Source organism: Mus caroli, unplaced genomic scaffold, assembly GCF_978045245.1.
Source record: "Mus caroli unplaced genomic scaffold, Mus_caroli_1 scaffold_13, whole genome shotgun sequence".
NCBI lineage: Eukaryota > Metazoa > Chordata > Mammalia > Rodentia > Muridae > Mus > Mus caroli.
Window position 1 is genome coordinate 37,346,360 of NW_028227268.1, and position 17,027 is coordinate 37,363,386.

Consider the following 17,027-nt stretch of genomic DNA (forward strand, 5'->3'; position numbering starts at 1 on the left):
CGTGTGCTGCCCCCCACCCCACTTTTTTTTGGGGGGGGTGGTCAGTGCTCACAGCTGACTAGGACCAAATGGCACACCTCTGGCCAGAAGCTATTGATTTTAAACCCCGGTAAAGTTTCTGAAGTAATTTTCCTGGATGGACAACACTCGGCAGTTATTCTGGAGGCTTATTGAGAGAGAGTGTGTGTGTGTTGGGGGCGCGGGGGCGGGGAGGGGAGAGTTGTAACAGTCTTTTCCAGAATAAAGGACTAAAAGGTGTGCTGAAAGAGAGAATGGAATATAATAAATCTCTACTGAAATACACTGCTAGCGCCCTGTAGCCATCTAGTTAATAAATGATTGTGCGGAGTGATGTTTGGGTTGCTTTAAGGGTATTTACAAAAGTACCAGCCGGCATGTATTTCATTAATCTCACCAAAACCTTCCTGGGAGTAGGTGTCAAGTAGTGACCCTGTTTCATAATGAGCCTGGGTAGCCGAGGTCCTATCACTTGCCTTAAGTCAGTGGCCACTGAAACAGGAGTAAGGCTTTTGGTTGGATTCGGAGTGCTCTGGCTTCTCCAGCATGCCAGCGGGAGGCCGGGGCGACAGAGCAAACACTTATCAGTAGTGTCTTGAGCTGCAGGCATGGTTTCCCGCTGGTGGGTGCTCAGACGCTCGGTCAGGACAAGCTTTGTCCCTAGCAGGGCACTACCGCCCCCTCGTGTCTTTCACCAGCTAGCGTAGCGAGTTGCCCGGTGTAAAAGACCGTTGCAGCTGCAGTTTATCCATTTAAGCCCGTGTTTCCCCTGGAATGCTGTGTTCCATCTCCCGGGCCTCTTGGATGTCGCTCAGTTTGATCATGTTCTCCCTCTTCTTTGGTGGCCTCTAGGTCAGCCAATAGAACTTCCCTCTGTCCATCTAGCCTCACAGGTCAGGACATGGCAGCTCTTACCAGCTCCAAGGCTGGACAGGCCAGGAGGCCCTGGGGTTTTGGGTGAGTTCCTTTTCTGTCCAGAAATAAACTATTCTCTGTACTATTATGTTTAGCAAATTGTGGGGAGGAGATGGGGACAATCAAAGTCCCTACTTCTCTGCCTTCCCTTTGGAAGACCTGCTCCCCGAGGATTATTTCACAGCTAAGGACAACTATGTTGGTAAGAGGAAGGCAAAAGAAAGCCTCCAAACACTCTATAAAATAGTCTGTCAGTAAACAATGTGTTTGAAAATGTAGAACATGCATTACCTCTGTCCATTCTGGGGATAGCCTTAAGGAGAAAAAAAGTGACAGTAGTGGCATTCTGAAAATGTCACTAGGATAAATAAAATGCTATGTCACATATCTGTCCCCCATGTCCCAGTGCTATTCTGTGCCTAAAGCTCCTGAGCTGAGAGCAGCAGCATGTGCACACGGTTCCGTTTTTGAATATGCACTAAAAAAGGTGTTGGAGTATATGCTCCAAAAGCCCCCAGAGGATGGCCCTCGTTCTGCTTCCTCTGTACGGCTAAGCTGGCCAAGGCGGGATCTTGTAATAATAGTGTCCAGGAAGGCAGAAGACCTCGGACTGTTGTAAGTTCAAGGCCAGTCTGGACCACACAGTACAATTCTGTCTCAAAAACCAAAATTTAAAAATGTATCATGAAGAGACAGTGGAAAGACTGGAATGGGAGGACAAACTGGGAGGGGGATGGGAGAGAGGAGGAAAGACAGGGATGGACAGTCAATACTAAGACCCACTGAAGGGCCAAATGAAAGCCTGCTACTGTTAAAGTAGTATACACACATGAAAGGAACCCAAATGGAGTCACTAAGAAGTGGGGGAGACAGTACTCTAACTAGACATCTTTTTTTTTTTTTTTTTCGAGACAGGGTTTCTCTGTATAGCCCTGGCTGTCCTGGAACTCACTTTGTAGACATCTTTTTAAAAAGCAATGCATGAGAACTAACCAGCATTATTAAAAGATTTAAAACCTAACGCAGGATTCAGGAAGTCGCTTAGTTGGCAGAGTGCTTTCTTGTCACGCAGAATGTCCTGGGTTTCATGGCCAGCACTACAGAAACCAGATGCACATGCCTGTAATCTCAGCACTCTGGAGAAGCAAGGAGGAAGACTGTTACAAGTTCAAGTCCAGCCTGGCCTATTATCAGTACAGACTCAGTTTTAGTCACCCAGGCTACATGGGTATTCCGTCTCAACAAACAAATGAACAAACAAACAAAACCCCAAGCCCCCAAAATTGTCACATACATCATCCAAAAGTGACATGAGATATGAAATAACACTGAAAAAAAAACATTAAAAAGATTTGAATAAACACGTACATGTGTATATTACTTGTATATACACACACCTACATTTGAAAAGAAACAGACGTTTTAAAAACAAAAGGCTTAGCCATTCTGGTCTCTTCATTCTCTCTCTTCTCCAACCCCTTTCACTCCCAAAGCCTCCATTAAGTCCCAAGCTCTGCATGGCTGCCCTATTTACATAATGGCTTACTATCAAGCCTGGGGAGTAGCCTGAACAGACAATTGATAACAGCCGGAGACGTGGCTCAAATACAACAGTAAGTAAAACCAAACATAAATCCATTGCTTCTGGGAAACATTCAAAATTCAATTGGTCAGAATAAAATTACTCTGTTGAGCAAGTGAACTCATCTAACAATGTTATTCATTGCAACATATATTTCTAAAAGCTATAAATCATGGGATAGTGAGATGGCTCAGTGGATAAGGGCTTTGCCTCCAAGTCTGATGACAGCCTGATCACTAGGACCCACATGAGCAAGCAAAGAATCAACTCTCAAAATTGTCCTTTGGCCAGATGGTGGTGGCACATGCCTTTAATCCCAGCACTTGGGAGACAGAGGCAGGAGGATCTCTATCTTTGAACCCAGCCAGGTCTACAAATCAAGTTCCAGGACAGCCAGTGATGCACAGAGAAACTCTGTCTCAAAAAACAAAACCAAAATTGTCCTCTGATCTATACACAGACACAGACACACACACACACACACACACACACACACCTCCCCACAAAATGTTTTTTTGAAGCTACTCACCAGGTTTATTAGATATCTGTGAGGTGGGTGAGAGCGGAGGCCTGTTAGTTTGCCCACAGTTCATTTTATACAGGTTGGCATTCTTTACTACATAGACCGGCCTCATAGTAATTATATGTTACTCCCTACCATAGGTCCACAAAACAGAGCTTCCAATTTTCTTGTTATATTATTTGAATTAAGCATAGAAAACAGTTCTTAGTATCTCCTTGAACTTTGCATCACAGATCTGAAGATCTGTCTCTCTCCTCTTCTAAGTGGCACAGAAACTTTTTATTCCTGCACAGAACTCTTCTCTATCTTTTTCCTTAATGAGAAACTCAAGGGTATCTTTAGAATTGCTAAAGAAGGTGTTTTGATTATAAGGCAAATTATTCAATTGTGTAACTAAAGTTTTATCAAAACCCCTAGAAAAGGAAGGCATTCAGTTCTTATCACGGTTGTAGTACTGTATCAGCAAACATTGTGGACTGCTCCCAGACAAGGCCTTGGCACCCCTACTCCAAGGTCACCAGGGTCTGAATCATTACTTAAGATAGGGCTTGAGGGAATCAAGAAAGCTCTGAAACTGTATGTGAGAACTCATTAAAGACTTAGGAAGCAGGCTCCAACAGCTATAATCTAGGTGTGTGCACCTTTCAACAGTGGTTTGGAGGGTTAGGTAGGTCTTTAAGTCTAAGCCATGGAAGCCCTCAAACAGAGGAACTGAAGAGTGCCCGATTCAGGCTAGTGTTGAGAGGAGAGGTGCAGGAGAAGACTGAAAGATTGGCAGTCTAACTAACCATAGTTCAGGCTCAAATCAAGTATCTGGGGATTAAAGTAAGTCCAGAGCTTTCATGACCACATACAGAGAAGTTCAAATGTCATAGGCTTTCCTTGAGCTGTGCACAGGGGATTAGCTTTGCCTGGGCCAATCTAAGGCATCTGGGCCTGTCAAAACTGGCTGTAAGGTTAGGGCTTTAGCTCCCTGGCTCACAGGATAAAGATCCCTCCAAACACACAGGGCATAAACAACTCTTTACCCCTGATACTGCACTCCCCAAACAGTTCTCCACGCATATTTTGTAGTTATTTCCCCTGCTTTTAGCTGAACTTCTGCTGTAGTTTTCCATTTAATGAAGGTTTACTTAATTTTACCTTTTTTTGTCATAATGTTTTAATTTCAGCTTCTTGCTCTAAAAATATCTTGTTGAGGTATCAAAATAACATGGCAGAACGGCAACCTCAGAATTTCAGAGCATGTTTCTAAATAGTCTAATAAAATGCAAAGGGATAGGATGCTGTCAAACTGCTGGGCCTAAAGATTTCTAATCTTTTACAGGAAGATTTTCTTTCTTGAGATGAGATTTAGGGACATGAGTCAGAATGAATGCAGTGAGCCAACACTTGAGTTGGGAATGTTTTTAGAGAGAGAGAAAAAAATCATCTACAAATTTGTAACCATTTTTCCCAGGCACTCACTTTTGCCTCCTCTCTATCAGGGTACTGGATTTTCTCTACCTCCTATCCAAGCCCAGATTGGTGGTTCTAGAAGCAGTGCTAATATCAAAGTTTTCTAGACTGTGAAAAAGAAATCACCTTGTGGGCTGGAGAGATGGCTCAGAGGTTAAGAGCACTGACCCCTCTTCTAAAGGTCCTGAGTTCAAATCCCAGCAACCACTTGGTGGTTCACAACCATCCATAATGAAATCTGACATCCTCTTCTGGTGTGTCTGAAGACAGCTACAGTGAACTTACATATAATAATAAATAAATCTTTAAAAAAAAAAAGGAACCACCTTGTAAACCACTGGGGGATAGAATCCTAGTTAAATCAGCAATCCATGATCCTAGTTTCTAGCCCAGAGCTCAACAGATATTTGTTGAATTGAATGAGTGATTGAATGAATAGATGTTCCTGGTATTAATGAAGAAAACGGTGTTAACAGCTGGTTCCAGGACTCCTTGTAGGAAAGGAAACAGCTTCAAAAGCTGCCAAGGCAGAAGATGCCTGAGCTCACGGCCAAAGAGAGCCAGCTGAGCTAATCTGAAGTAGGAAATGAGAAACTGGGCTAGGTTTTTTTGTTTGATCTGGAAAGTTTTCAGAAGAGACAATTCCAGAGAAAGTTTCCCAAAGAGCTAGATGGGCTCTGTAGAGATAAAAGATTTCCAAGCAGATAGGATGAGAAACTGTGGGGAAGCTGAGAACACGTTGGGTAAAACATTCATGGAGCTTAGGTAACTGAACATATTTTTTTTTTAGATTTATTTATTTATTTATTTATTTATTTATTTATTTATTTATTATATGTAAGTACACTGTAGCTGTCTTCAGACACACCAGAAGAGGGCATCAGATCTCGTTACAGGTGGTTGTGAGCCACCATGTGGTTGCTGGGATTTGAACTCAAGACCTCTGGAAGAGCAGTCAGTGCTCTTAATCGCTGAGCCATCTCTCCAGCCCCCTGAACATATTATTAATGTGGATTGTATGTGTTAATGTGTGATATAAGATACATCATTCATACACAAATATTCAGTAACTCTCCCAGTCTAGTAGAAAGCCTTGGATGTATGTTTGGTTTGGAATGGGATGAGTTAACTTCCATCTAAGAGATAAAATGGGTAATAGCAGTGGCGGGTGGGGGGTGCAGACAGGGAGAACTCTATAGCAGAGGCCTGCAGGGTACAGATGGTATAAAGAGGTAAATGAGAAAATAGGAGGGGGCTTTAACTAGGGAATCAGTGTAATATGAGAGGAGAAGCCAGGCGTGGTGGCGCACACCCATAATCCCAGTACTTGGGAGGCAGAGGCAGGCAGATTTCTGAGTTTGAGGCCAGCCTGGTCTACAAAGTGAGTGCCAGGACAGCCAGGGCTACACAGAGAAACCCTGTCTTGAAAAAACAAAAACAAAACAAAAAAAAAAAAAAAAACAAGAGAGGAGGAAGAAAGAAGCAATAAATAATACTAGGGATGTTTGGAAAAGCCATATAGGAACACATTATTTAATAAATTGAAGTGAATATATATTATGTCTATAACATACATATATTATGTCTATAACAACACATATATACATAACATTCATATGTATAGACACACACATACATATATGTGACTATCAATAGTGAGACCCAGCATAAATTATATGAAGAATAACAACAAAGAGTCCAGAAAGACACCCTCGATGGTGCTTTATCTTTAGGATAAACAACAGTTGTCTACCTAGACTCAAGGCCCACTCACTCGAAGGGAATTCATGTCTGGTATTATTAGCTAGCCAACCATCCTATGTTAGAATATAGCACTGCCATTTTTCTATCAGTCCATCTTCATGTCCATGATTAGTGTGACACTTGCCTTTCACCAAGGAAGCTTCTTTTTTTTTTGCAGCAGGTAGAGATTATTACAGAACTCTACAACAGGTCAAAATGCAGAGAATAAGCAACCAGTGGGGGTGTTCAGCTCCAAATGTTACAGTGCAACTACTACACTTAAGGCTCAGAGGGCAGAAAAATCATAAGAGCCAAAGGACCAAACTGTACGATTTCAAGAGCCAGAGGACCATGACTCCTGCTGCTAGAGTCTCCTACTCATGACAGGGAAACTGCACCCATGAAATCTCAACAATATGGCTGTCTAAACAAGACCTGCATAATGACGTCCCAGTGTTGATGGGGAAAATTGACACGGCCCCATGCTTAGATGAAGAGCTATTATGAAATCAGTGGCTGCTGAGAGGGAGAATCAGTCTTCTCTAAGGATGAGTCCCCTGATAGGTTATCCACTCCCAAGTGGTCATCCCTAAATATATGCATATGAGCAACACTAAATGGACTCAGTAGGTGACTATCTTCATATCTGCCTGTCTGCCTGTCTGTCTGTCTATCCATCCATCCATCTATCTATAAAGAAGAGTAGGTTATAAATTTGAGAGGAAGTAGAGGTAGATGCAAGAGAAGTCACATTGAAAGGGAGGGGTAGAGATAATATAGTAGTAATAAAAGAAATACTAAAAATTTTAAATTTAAAAGGCAATAAAAGGACAATGATAAAAAATAGTGATACAGAGTAAAACAAAGCAGGCATCAAAAAAGCTAAGGCAGAAGCAGGAAACAATTAGAAGACACCATTATAATGAGATAAGTTTCTAAGAATTTAGAGACACCCTGAGAAGCACTTTAAACTTCCATGGTCTATGGGTTGGTGACCCAACTCAATTTCTCTACAATTTAAGGAGCTGGGGAACCCAGGAACTAAAAGGTTACATTTCATTATCTTGAAAATTTCAGAGCTATATAATGTTCCATTGCTAACCAGTGTGTCTTAATACACTGGCTCATTCTTTGGTTCAGTGAGAGGATTCTTTGTCTTTTTGAACTCCAGGTATGAATTAAGTGTCCTGAGTAAATCCATAAGCCCAAGGTCATCATAGTGTCAAATCAGTATTCTCTCCTTTGAAATGGCTTTTGATGCCCACCAAAATCTGATGCTGGATATAGTGGCACATACATTTAACTGCATCACTTGGAAGTAGAGGCAAGCAGTTGGCTGTGAGTTTCAGGTCAGGCTGGTCTACATAGTGAGTTCCAGCTAAAGCTACATAGTGAGCGTCTGTGTCAAAAACCAAACCAAATCAAACAAACAAACAAACACCCAACAACAACAAAAGTCAGAGCTATATAGCACCTGTGGGCACAGCTCATTGGTGGAGCATCTAACTAACATATACAAGACCCAAGTGTAAGCCTGGCAATGGTGTGGCATGCCTTTAATCCCAGCACTTGGGGGGCAGAGTCAGGCAGATCTCTGGGAGTTTGAGGTCAGGCTGGTCTACAGAGTGAGTTCCAGGACAACAGGGGCTACACAGAGAAAACCCGTCTTTAAAAAAAACGAAACTAAAACCAAAAGAACAGCAACAACAAAACTATCCAAAGAACAGAGTAGGAAAGGGGAAGTACAGTAATTGTGAATGGAGAAATGGAAAATACTACAGCAACCAAGTGACAGAGACAACACTGCCAACCACATCTTTGGACACTCTGTACTCACATAATGTCAAAAACAGATGAGGACACTTCTGCCCTAGTTGTCTAATAGAAACACACACACACACACACACACACACACACACACCTAAATGAAATAAAAAACCATTGCCCTAGTCTAACTATGAGAGAAACATTAGATAAATGCAAGTTAGGAGACAGCCTGGTCAATCCTACTTGAGACAATAAAGGACATAAAAATAAGAAAAGAGAATAAATTGTTGCAAAGAAAAGACAGGGAAACACAATGGCTAAGCTACAAGGCAGTACCCTGAAGTGGAACAGAAAACAAGGCTCAGTAGAAAAAGTTGTGAAATCCGGAAGAACCATGAGTTACTTAATAATATTCCAATGTATAAATCTAGCTTTAAAAATTGTATCATGCTGGGCAGTGGTGGCTCATGCCTTTAATCCCAGCACTTGGGAGGCAGAGGCAGGTGGATTTCTAAGTTCGAGGCCAGCCTGATCTACAGAGTGAGTTCCAGGACAGCCAGAGTTACACAGAGAAACCCTGTCTGGAAAAACAAAAAACAAAACAAACAAACAAAAATTGTATCACGATACTATATTAACAGTGGATTAAATGACTAAGGCATATTACAGGAACTCTATATATAATCTTTATACTTTTTTTTTTACAAAAATCTAACATTTTTGTAAACCTAGAATTATTTCAAAATTTAAGAAATTGGAAATGAAAACTAGCTATGTCATATAATCTAGCTATTCCAGTCTTGGGAAACATCCAAAGGAATAAAAATCAGCTTGTAATAGAGATGCCTGTGGACTCATGAGAATGGCAGCACTGTTCCCAGTGAGTGTTACAATCAGCCTGCATACCTATCAAGAAATGAACTGATAACAAAAATGTATCTATACACAATGGAGTATTTATCAGCCAAAAGCCTATATGGAAAAATGGATGGAACTGGAGATCATCATGTGAACAAAATAAACCAAACCCAGAAGGACAGCCATCACATTTCTCTCACATGTGGGATCTTGATGTTAAAAGCAACACACTGGGCTGGAGAGATGGCTCAGCAGGTAAGAGCACTGACTGCTCTTCCAAAGGTCCTGAGTTCAAATCCCAGCAACCACATGGTGGCTCACAACCATCAGTAATGAGATCTGGTGCCCTCTTCTGGAGTGTTTGAAGACAGCTACAGTGTTTTGTTTTGTTTTCTTTTCTTTTTCAAAATTATGGAACGCTTCACAAATTTGTGTGTCATCCTTGCGCAGGGGCCATGCTAATCTTCTCTGTATCATTCCAATGTTAGTCTATCTGCTGCTGAAGCGAGAACTACAGTGTACTTATGGTTTTTTGTTTGTTTGTTTGTTTGGTTGGTTGGTTGGGTGGTTGGTTTTTTTCGAGACAGGGTTTCTCTGTGTAGCACTGGCTGTCCTGGCACTCACTTTGTAGACCAGGCTGGCCTCGAACTCAGAAATCTGCCTGCCTCTGCCTCCCAAGTGCTGGGATTAAAGGCATGGCCACCACTGCCCAGCAGTGTACTTATTTATGATAATAAATAAATCTTTGGGCTGGAGCAAGTGGGGCTGACTGGAGTGAGCAGAGGTCCTAGATTCAACCACATGAAGGTTCACAACCATCAGTACAACTACAGTTTACTCATTGCCGGGCGTGGTGGCGCACGCCTTTAATCCCAGCATTTGGGAGGCAGAGGCAGGCGGATTTCTGAGTTCGAGGCCAGCCTGGTCTACAAAGTGAGTGCCAGGACAGCCAAGGCTACACAGAGGAAACCCTGTCTCGAAAAACAAAAACAAAAACAAAAACAAACAGTTTACTCATATACCTAAAATAAATAAATAAAAAGTAAATAAAATAAAATAAATAAAAACAACACACACACACACACCTGTGCAAGCATAAGTAGAAGGGAACTAGGGAAGGAAGGGAGATAAGTACAATGGAAGCAAGATGTGATTAAAGCATATTATATGCATGTAGGAAAATGAATATAACATCACACAAATACATTTTTATGTGTAATTAATATGTGCAATTAAAAATTTTTACGAAGCTGGGTGTGGTGGCGCACGCCTTTAATCCCAGCACTCGAGAGGCAGAGGCAGGCAGATTTCTGAGTTCGAGGCCAGCCTGGTCTACAAAGTGAGTTCCAGGATAGCCAGGGCTTTACAGAAAAACCCTGTCTCGAACCCGCCCCTCCCCCCCAAAAAAAATTATTACGAATTTGGAATTGGGTTCAGCTCAGTGGTGGAGGAGCTTGAATAGTACGTTCGAGGTCCTAGGTTTAATCCTCGGCACCGCAGATACCCAAAATAAATAAAACCTGAGTTGTATGGCCTTTGGTCAGACACAGAGAGAACATATACCATATGATCTGAACTTTTCTGCTTTAAGGGGCAGTAATCATACTGGTTTGTTTGTGCTATGTGACAGAGTAGGTTTGAAGGAATCTTAATTGACAAAGAAACAAGACCCTTTCCTCCTAGATTCTCAGACTACAAGAAGATTTGGGGCTCAGGGTAAAGCCCAGTTGTAGATTTCTTGCTCATCCATCCAAGTGTCCTAAGCTTGATTTTAAGTGTAAGAGAGAGGGACAGAAATAGGTAGGAAGGTGTCTCATCCCTGTGCCAAGGAAAATGCTCTCTTTTGTTTTTGTTTTTGTTTTGTTTTTCGAGACAGGGTTTCTCTGTATAGCCCTGGCTGTCCTGGAACTCACTTTGTAGACCAGACTGGCCTCTAAAACTCTGAAATCCTCCTGCCTCTGCCTCCCCAGTGCTGGGATTAAAGGCGTGAGCCACCACAGCTCTCCGCAGATGCTCTTATTTAAGGAGTTAAACCTGGTCTCCTTGCTGCACTCTGAAGGAATTACCCACAGATGTTTGATTTGTATATCAACTTCATATTGAGATAGCTCTCGAGGCTGTAACTCTATCCAGAGTAGCTGAACAAAAAGAAATTGATGCACCAGACAGAGGCTAACAGACTCCATCTGGGGGAGTTTAGAGTTGGTGGAAAGTATCATAATTACATACGAATCTGTTATGATACAAGTGAGTAGCACAGTTAGAAATGTGAAGTCCTTGTGCCTTATGTTGGATGGATTCAAAGGTCTGGGAGAAGCACAGCACATGGAGGTTAAGGGGTGTTAGCCAAGGATGTTTTCCTAAAATAAAACACAGAACAGCCAAATATGGTGGGATAGGGTGGGGAGAACATGATCACTTTTCTGGTGGAAGGAATGACATCATTAAATTAAAGAGGTGGTGTGGTGAGAAGAATTGTGTGGAGGAAGTGGAATCTCCATATTTTCACTAGAGTGGAGAAACCAGATCAGAAAATAATAAGAATATCAAGGAAGGAGGTCCCAAGCTGAGTCTTAATTTCATCTCTAGGTAAAGGATTTACTCCCAGGGGTTATAGCAGAAAGATGGGTTATGGAAGAGAAGTGAGAAGGCTAAAGGAAGAAAGAAAGGAACACACACAAGGACTTGACAGAGTTATGTGCTTGGGGACAAGTGGTTTTGTAGCCATTTGATTCAAGGAAAGGTTTTTTTTTTTTTTTTTCCACTTGCGAAAGGAAACCAGACTTTGTTTATAAGCTTAGTCCGTGACCCTTATATACCTTGGAGAATTCATTCATCAAATATATATTGACGGGATACACACCCCCAGGGATATAGAAGTGAGTGGCAAGCTGTTATTTGAAACAGTTACCCCTGGAGGAAGGAGGGAGGTTCCTAAGACTCAGGAAACAAAGAACCTTATCAGGCTTAGAGAGCCCAAGAACCTTATAGGACTGGGGTAGTTATAGGAGCTTCAAGACCAGTCTCACAGGCCACATGGGCATCATAGCGATTGCTGGAAGAGAGGAGACTCTCGGTGGAGTTGCCTACAAGTTGAGTAGGGAACTTCAGCATGGTAGATGTGCAGGTTATCATCTATGCTGGGTGATATTTTTTGGTGGCAGAGCTGCCTTTGAGTCACACATGCTGAAATGACCACTTGTTGATGTTTGTGTAAGTAACCTTAGTAGGTTTGTCAGCTCATCAAGGTAAACTTTGGTGGAACTGTTTCTTTGTCTGACATTGCTATCTTCCCTGGAGTGAAAAAGATTTTCAGATCTCCCCAGAAAGTGTCAAAACCCTGGCACCGGACAGAATGACAGAAGGCTGGTTGTTAGGAGCACGTGCATGGCTCCGATGATGGAGATAAGGCATGGGACTGAGGCTGATCTATCTTGGGTAGAGTATCAACGGGGGTAACTTCAGCACAGTTACCTTTCCTCACGTGGTATGGGATGGTGTATGTCTTTGTTGTAGTGGCACTTGCACATTCTTTGGGTCATGTAGCGAAGGCTGAGTCATCTGAGAATGGAGCATTCATTAAATGTTCACTTTTCTCTGCAAGCATGGTGAATGGAATCTGCCATGGGAGTATGGGGATGCTCCATGATGGCTGATGGAATAGTGGGTATATTGCAATCCCTGAAAGCATCGTGGATAAAGACGGGACAGGATCATTAGCAGGCTGTGGCAGCAGTTGTGTGGCCTTTGCTGTGGGTGATAAGGCATGGAACTAAGGCCCAGCTGTCAGTCCAGAAAGCACTTTCCTGTATTAGGGAGGAATCACAAAGATAAAAGAACAGATGCTGATATCTTCATTAACCCCTGATTTGGCAGGAAAAATGGGAGAAGGGGAGGATGAAAGGGAGGTGTTGGCTTGATATTTCTCATAGCTTAGCAGAAGTATGGGAAAGAAACTACAAATTAGATCTACAAAGTCCTCCCTGAGTATGGCATCCCCCATACTCCCATCTCCCTGAGATCCAAGACTTAGAACCCGTGGGAAGAATCAGAGGAAGAAGCACTAAGCAGAAATGATAGGATATATCCCTCAGGGCTACCTTTAATAGAGGGGTGGGGGGAGCATGACTTAGCACACACTGTGGGCTGCAATAATGATCCAGTACAGGAAACTTTTGTAATCATGGAATGCTCTACATCTGAGAAATTGGAGAACAAGGGATCAAAGAGCCCTTACTACCTGGTTCGTGATGCTGTGGGACACGGGGTGGAAGACTGAGTGGCTCCTTGAGACAATGATTACATAATCTGAGGTAGTATGAGGATAATCAGTACCTGATGAGCTGGCTCAAATGAGTAGTTAGGCACACTGGGTTATCAGCAGCTGAAGTCTTTGTGTATGTAAGTGTGACAGGCAGTCAAAAGACAGGCAGGAACAACAGGACTGGACATATGAGTAGAAATGTTGGTGCCTACTTCATCAAAATTGGTAGGATTATGTTCACAGAATAATTAAGAAAACTTGGTTCAGTGTGAACTCTGGGACTGGTGTAGGACTGCAGTGGCTTTTCTAAGTCCCATGGTGGGACATGATCTTTATGAGGTATGGCTCTAGGAGATCTTAGAGATGTTGAGAGGCAAACCAAAAGGGTTCATAAGGTGCTAAACATTCAAGAGGTTATAAGGATGGTGGAAAAGGCTGAACAGACAAAAAGATATCTGGTTCATTCAAAGGCAAATGTAGTAAGGTTAGTGTTGAGTTAGAGTTTCTAGAGAAAAATCTGATGGAAAGCCAAAGGTTGTGCTTCTGGGTCTGTGAAATACTTTAGAGCCCGGACAAGAGTGCACCAGAGGACTGAAAGGAGTAAGTGATAGAGGTACACAGGAAAAGATGTAAGATTCTTACAATTACACATTCAGAGGGTTCTTATATACATTCTCTCCTGCAAGAAAGTATACAGGGGCCAGGCATTGTTCACCCAGCTGAGTGCTCTTTGCAAAGCCAGGAGTGACCTGTAGAGAGAAGGTGACCCTTGCACAGGAGTCTATTAGACCCCTGGAGCAGGTTCTAGCAACACGCACAGTAGTCACAAACATAGTCTTCCTTCTTTTCGGCCCTGGGCCAGGCCAAGCAGTGTTAGCAGGCTGTGGTGACATCATTAGGTCTGGGGCACTGTGCAGAAGCTGCATAGCAGTGCTCTGGGGCAAGGAAGCTAGATGACTAATTTAAAATGACTGTGACTTGGGGAGGACCTTGTGATTTAAAACAACAACAACAACCGTCCTCCTGAAGCTGATGAATTCCAAGATCAACCGACAGTTTCTTGGAACTTTAAAAGAATATTTATGAATTGTGTGTGCATTTTATATTTCATGTGCCACGGAGCCAGAAAACAGCCGTGGCAGCTGCCTCTCCCCCTTCACCATGTGAGCTCTGGGAACTGAATTCAGATCATCAGGCTTAGGGCTTGGAGGCGGCTGCCTCTCCCCCTTCACCATGTGAGCTCTGGGAACTGAATTCAGATCACCAGGCTTAGGGCTTGGAGGCAAGCCCTTCACCTGCTGAGTCACCTTACAAACCCTTCCCCTGCAGCTAGAAGGTAAGCCACACACTCTGTACAAAGGTTTCAGTGCTAACTCTTGATCGAATACCTTACAGATTTGGAAAAACGTTGGAAAGAACTGGTGAAAATATCAGTTAAAGAATTTAAAAGAAGATATCATGCTTGGATGGAAAAAAAAAACAGCCAAACAAAAAACAAAACCCCAACCTCCCACGAGCCATAGATTATTGGGTACAATCCAAAAAGGAAGAACTTCCTGTAAGTCGTTGGTCAAGGATCCCTGAAGTGCCCAAAACAATTGCCCCTGCTGTTGTATACCAGACCTAGAATATTAGACTCAGTTCCTGAAGATACCACACTATATGCTTTGGTTAAAGAGAAGGGAGAAAAAGCTGGGATGAGCTGTAAGCTCTCTCTCTCTCTCCCTTGTTGGCTGGTTTCCATGGGCTGGAAGGTGCTCTGTAGGCTGCTGGGAAGAGTTGATGGCAAACCTTCTCGGTTATGAACCCTGGATTCTCTCCTCTCGAACTTCTAGGCAAGATGTGCTTACTGGCTAGACAGTGACACAACCACTATGGATGTGAGCTTGTTTTGTAGTTGGACCTGAGGTTCATTCATGCCACAGGAGGAAAATTATGATACAAAATCATGATAGAACACCATGACCAAAAGCAACTTGGGAAGGAAAGGGTTTATTTCAACCTCTAGGTCCCAAACACAGTCCATCATGAAGAGAAGTGAGGGTCAGAACTCAAGGCAGGAACCTGGAGTCAGGAGCTACTACAGAGGCCATGGGGAGTTCTCCTTGCCAGCTTGCTTCCATGGCTTCTTCAGCTTGCTTTCTTATAGAATCCAGGACCACCAGCCCAGAGGTGGCACTGTCCACAGTGAGCTGGGCCCTTCCACATCAATGGGAATCAAGAAAATGCACTATAGGCTTGCCCGCAAAACAATCTGGTGGGTGTAATTTTCTCAGTTGAAGTTCCCTCTTCCTTAATGACTCTGACTCATGTCAAGTTGACAAAAAAACTAGCCAGGTACTCTAAGCCAGGACTAAATCTTGTAACTGGGAAGGTCACAGGTCCTAGCAGGGAAGTTACTATTGTTGTTTTGCTTAACATATGGTATGATGTCAAATTATATTCTAAATATATGCTTATGCCCATAGACTACTGCTGCCATCAGGTTTCTTCATAGAGAATAACATTTCACTTTGGTTGATGGTTATTACCGAGACTTATACCTGGGCAAGCTATTGTGAAAAAGTGACTTGTTATGACAGAGGGGCTCAATGCAAACCTTCGTAAATGAAGAAAATATTCAGATATCTGTATCACCTCCTCCAGGTGCCAGGGACATAGTATAAGAGGTGGCAAACAGAAAGAAAGAGGTGGAAGAAAGAGTATTGTATGGTTATCTCCTACAAGTTGAAACATTCCCTTCTGAACCAGGTGTGGGGCATGTTACTATAATCCTGGTACCTGGAAGGAAGAAGCAGAGGGTCAGGAATTCAAGGTCATCCCCTACTACTCAGTAAGCTTGAGACCAATATGAGATCTTATGGGGGGGGTATATGTAAAAGAGAAAGGAAGTGAAAGGGAAGGGAAGAAAGATAAAAAAGAAAAAAGATAAAGGAAGAAAGATTTTTAGAAAGAAAGAAAGAAAGAAAGAAAGAAAAGAAAGAAAAAAAGAAAGAAAGAAAGAAAGAAAGAAAGAAAGAAAGAAAGAGAAAAAGAAAGAAAGGAAGGAAGGAAGGAAGGAAGGAAGAAAAAAGAGAATCTCACAAGACTTGGGAAGCTAAAGAAACAGGCTCAAGATACTTTTAAAACTCTCAAGGTAGCTAGGTAAGGTGGAACACACGCTTTATCCCGGTCTTGAGGAGGCAGAGGCAGCAGAACTCTGAACTCCTGGTCATCTTGATCTACACAGTTCCAGGGCAGCCAGGGCTACACAGAGAAACCTTTACATAAGAGGTAAACAACTGCTGGGAGAAAGGATCCTTTACCTTTCTGGTAGAAGATGCCTTCAGGAAGGGCAGAGAGGACCAGGGCTGCAGTTTTTGTGAAATCATCACACATGCTGTGGTAGGGCTTTGTGGTGTGATGGACCCACCTCCTCTGCAAGCAACCCAATAAACTCACCGCCTCACCAAGTTAGGCTTGGGTGGGATAATTTCTTTGGTCTGACACAGGTGTTTTAACCAGAATGAACCGACGTTTGTTCACATCTCAGAAGCAGTCACACAACACAAGGCCAGTATTTGTCCTTAGACAGCTGTCTGTCAAACTAGGGGAGGGAGACAAGGCTAAGTATCTCAGAATGTAGTGATTATGAGAAGGGATGTAGCTCAGTTGGTAGACTGCATAATCCTCTGGGTTTGATTCCCCAGTACTGCCTAAACCATGTGAGACTAGAAGGGTACTCCTGTAATCCCAGATCCCTAGCGACAAAAGGCTAAGCAGTCAAAGGCAGGAAGAGCAGAGGTTTAAGGTCATCCTTGGCCATCTTTAGCTATAGAGTTAGTTCAAGAGTTAGTTTAGTTTATCTAAAAAATAAAAGTCAAATACAAGATAGTTATATTTATTTCACAGAATTAAAA

The 17,027-nt window shown here is 42.6% G+C and overlaps 1 non-coding gene across 1 annotated transcript; it reads right to left on the minus strand.

Moving 5' to 3' along the window:
* Positions 1 to 9,269: 9,269 nt before the first annotated feature.
* Positions 9,270 to 9,372, minus strand: LOC115032591 (U6 spliceosomal RNA). The gene has a single exon (XR_003838236.1). It is a non-coding gene; the product is annotated as a U6 spliceosomal RNA (small nuclear RNA).
* Between the last annotated feature and the right edge of the window lie 7,655 nt (positions 9,373 to 17,027).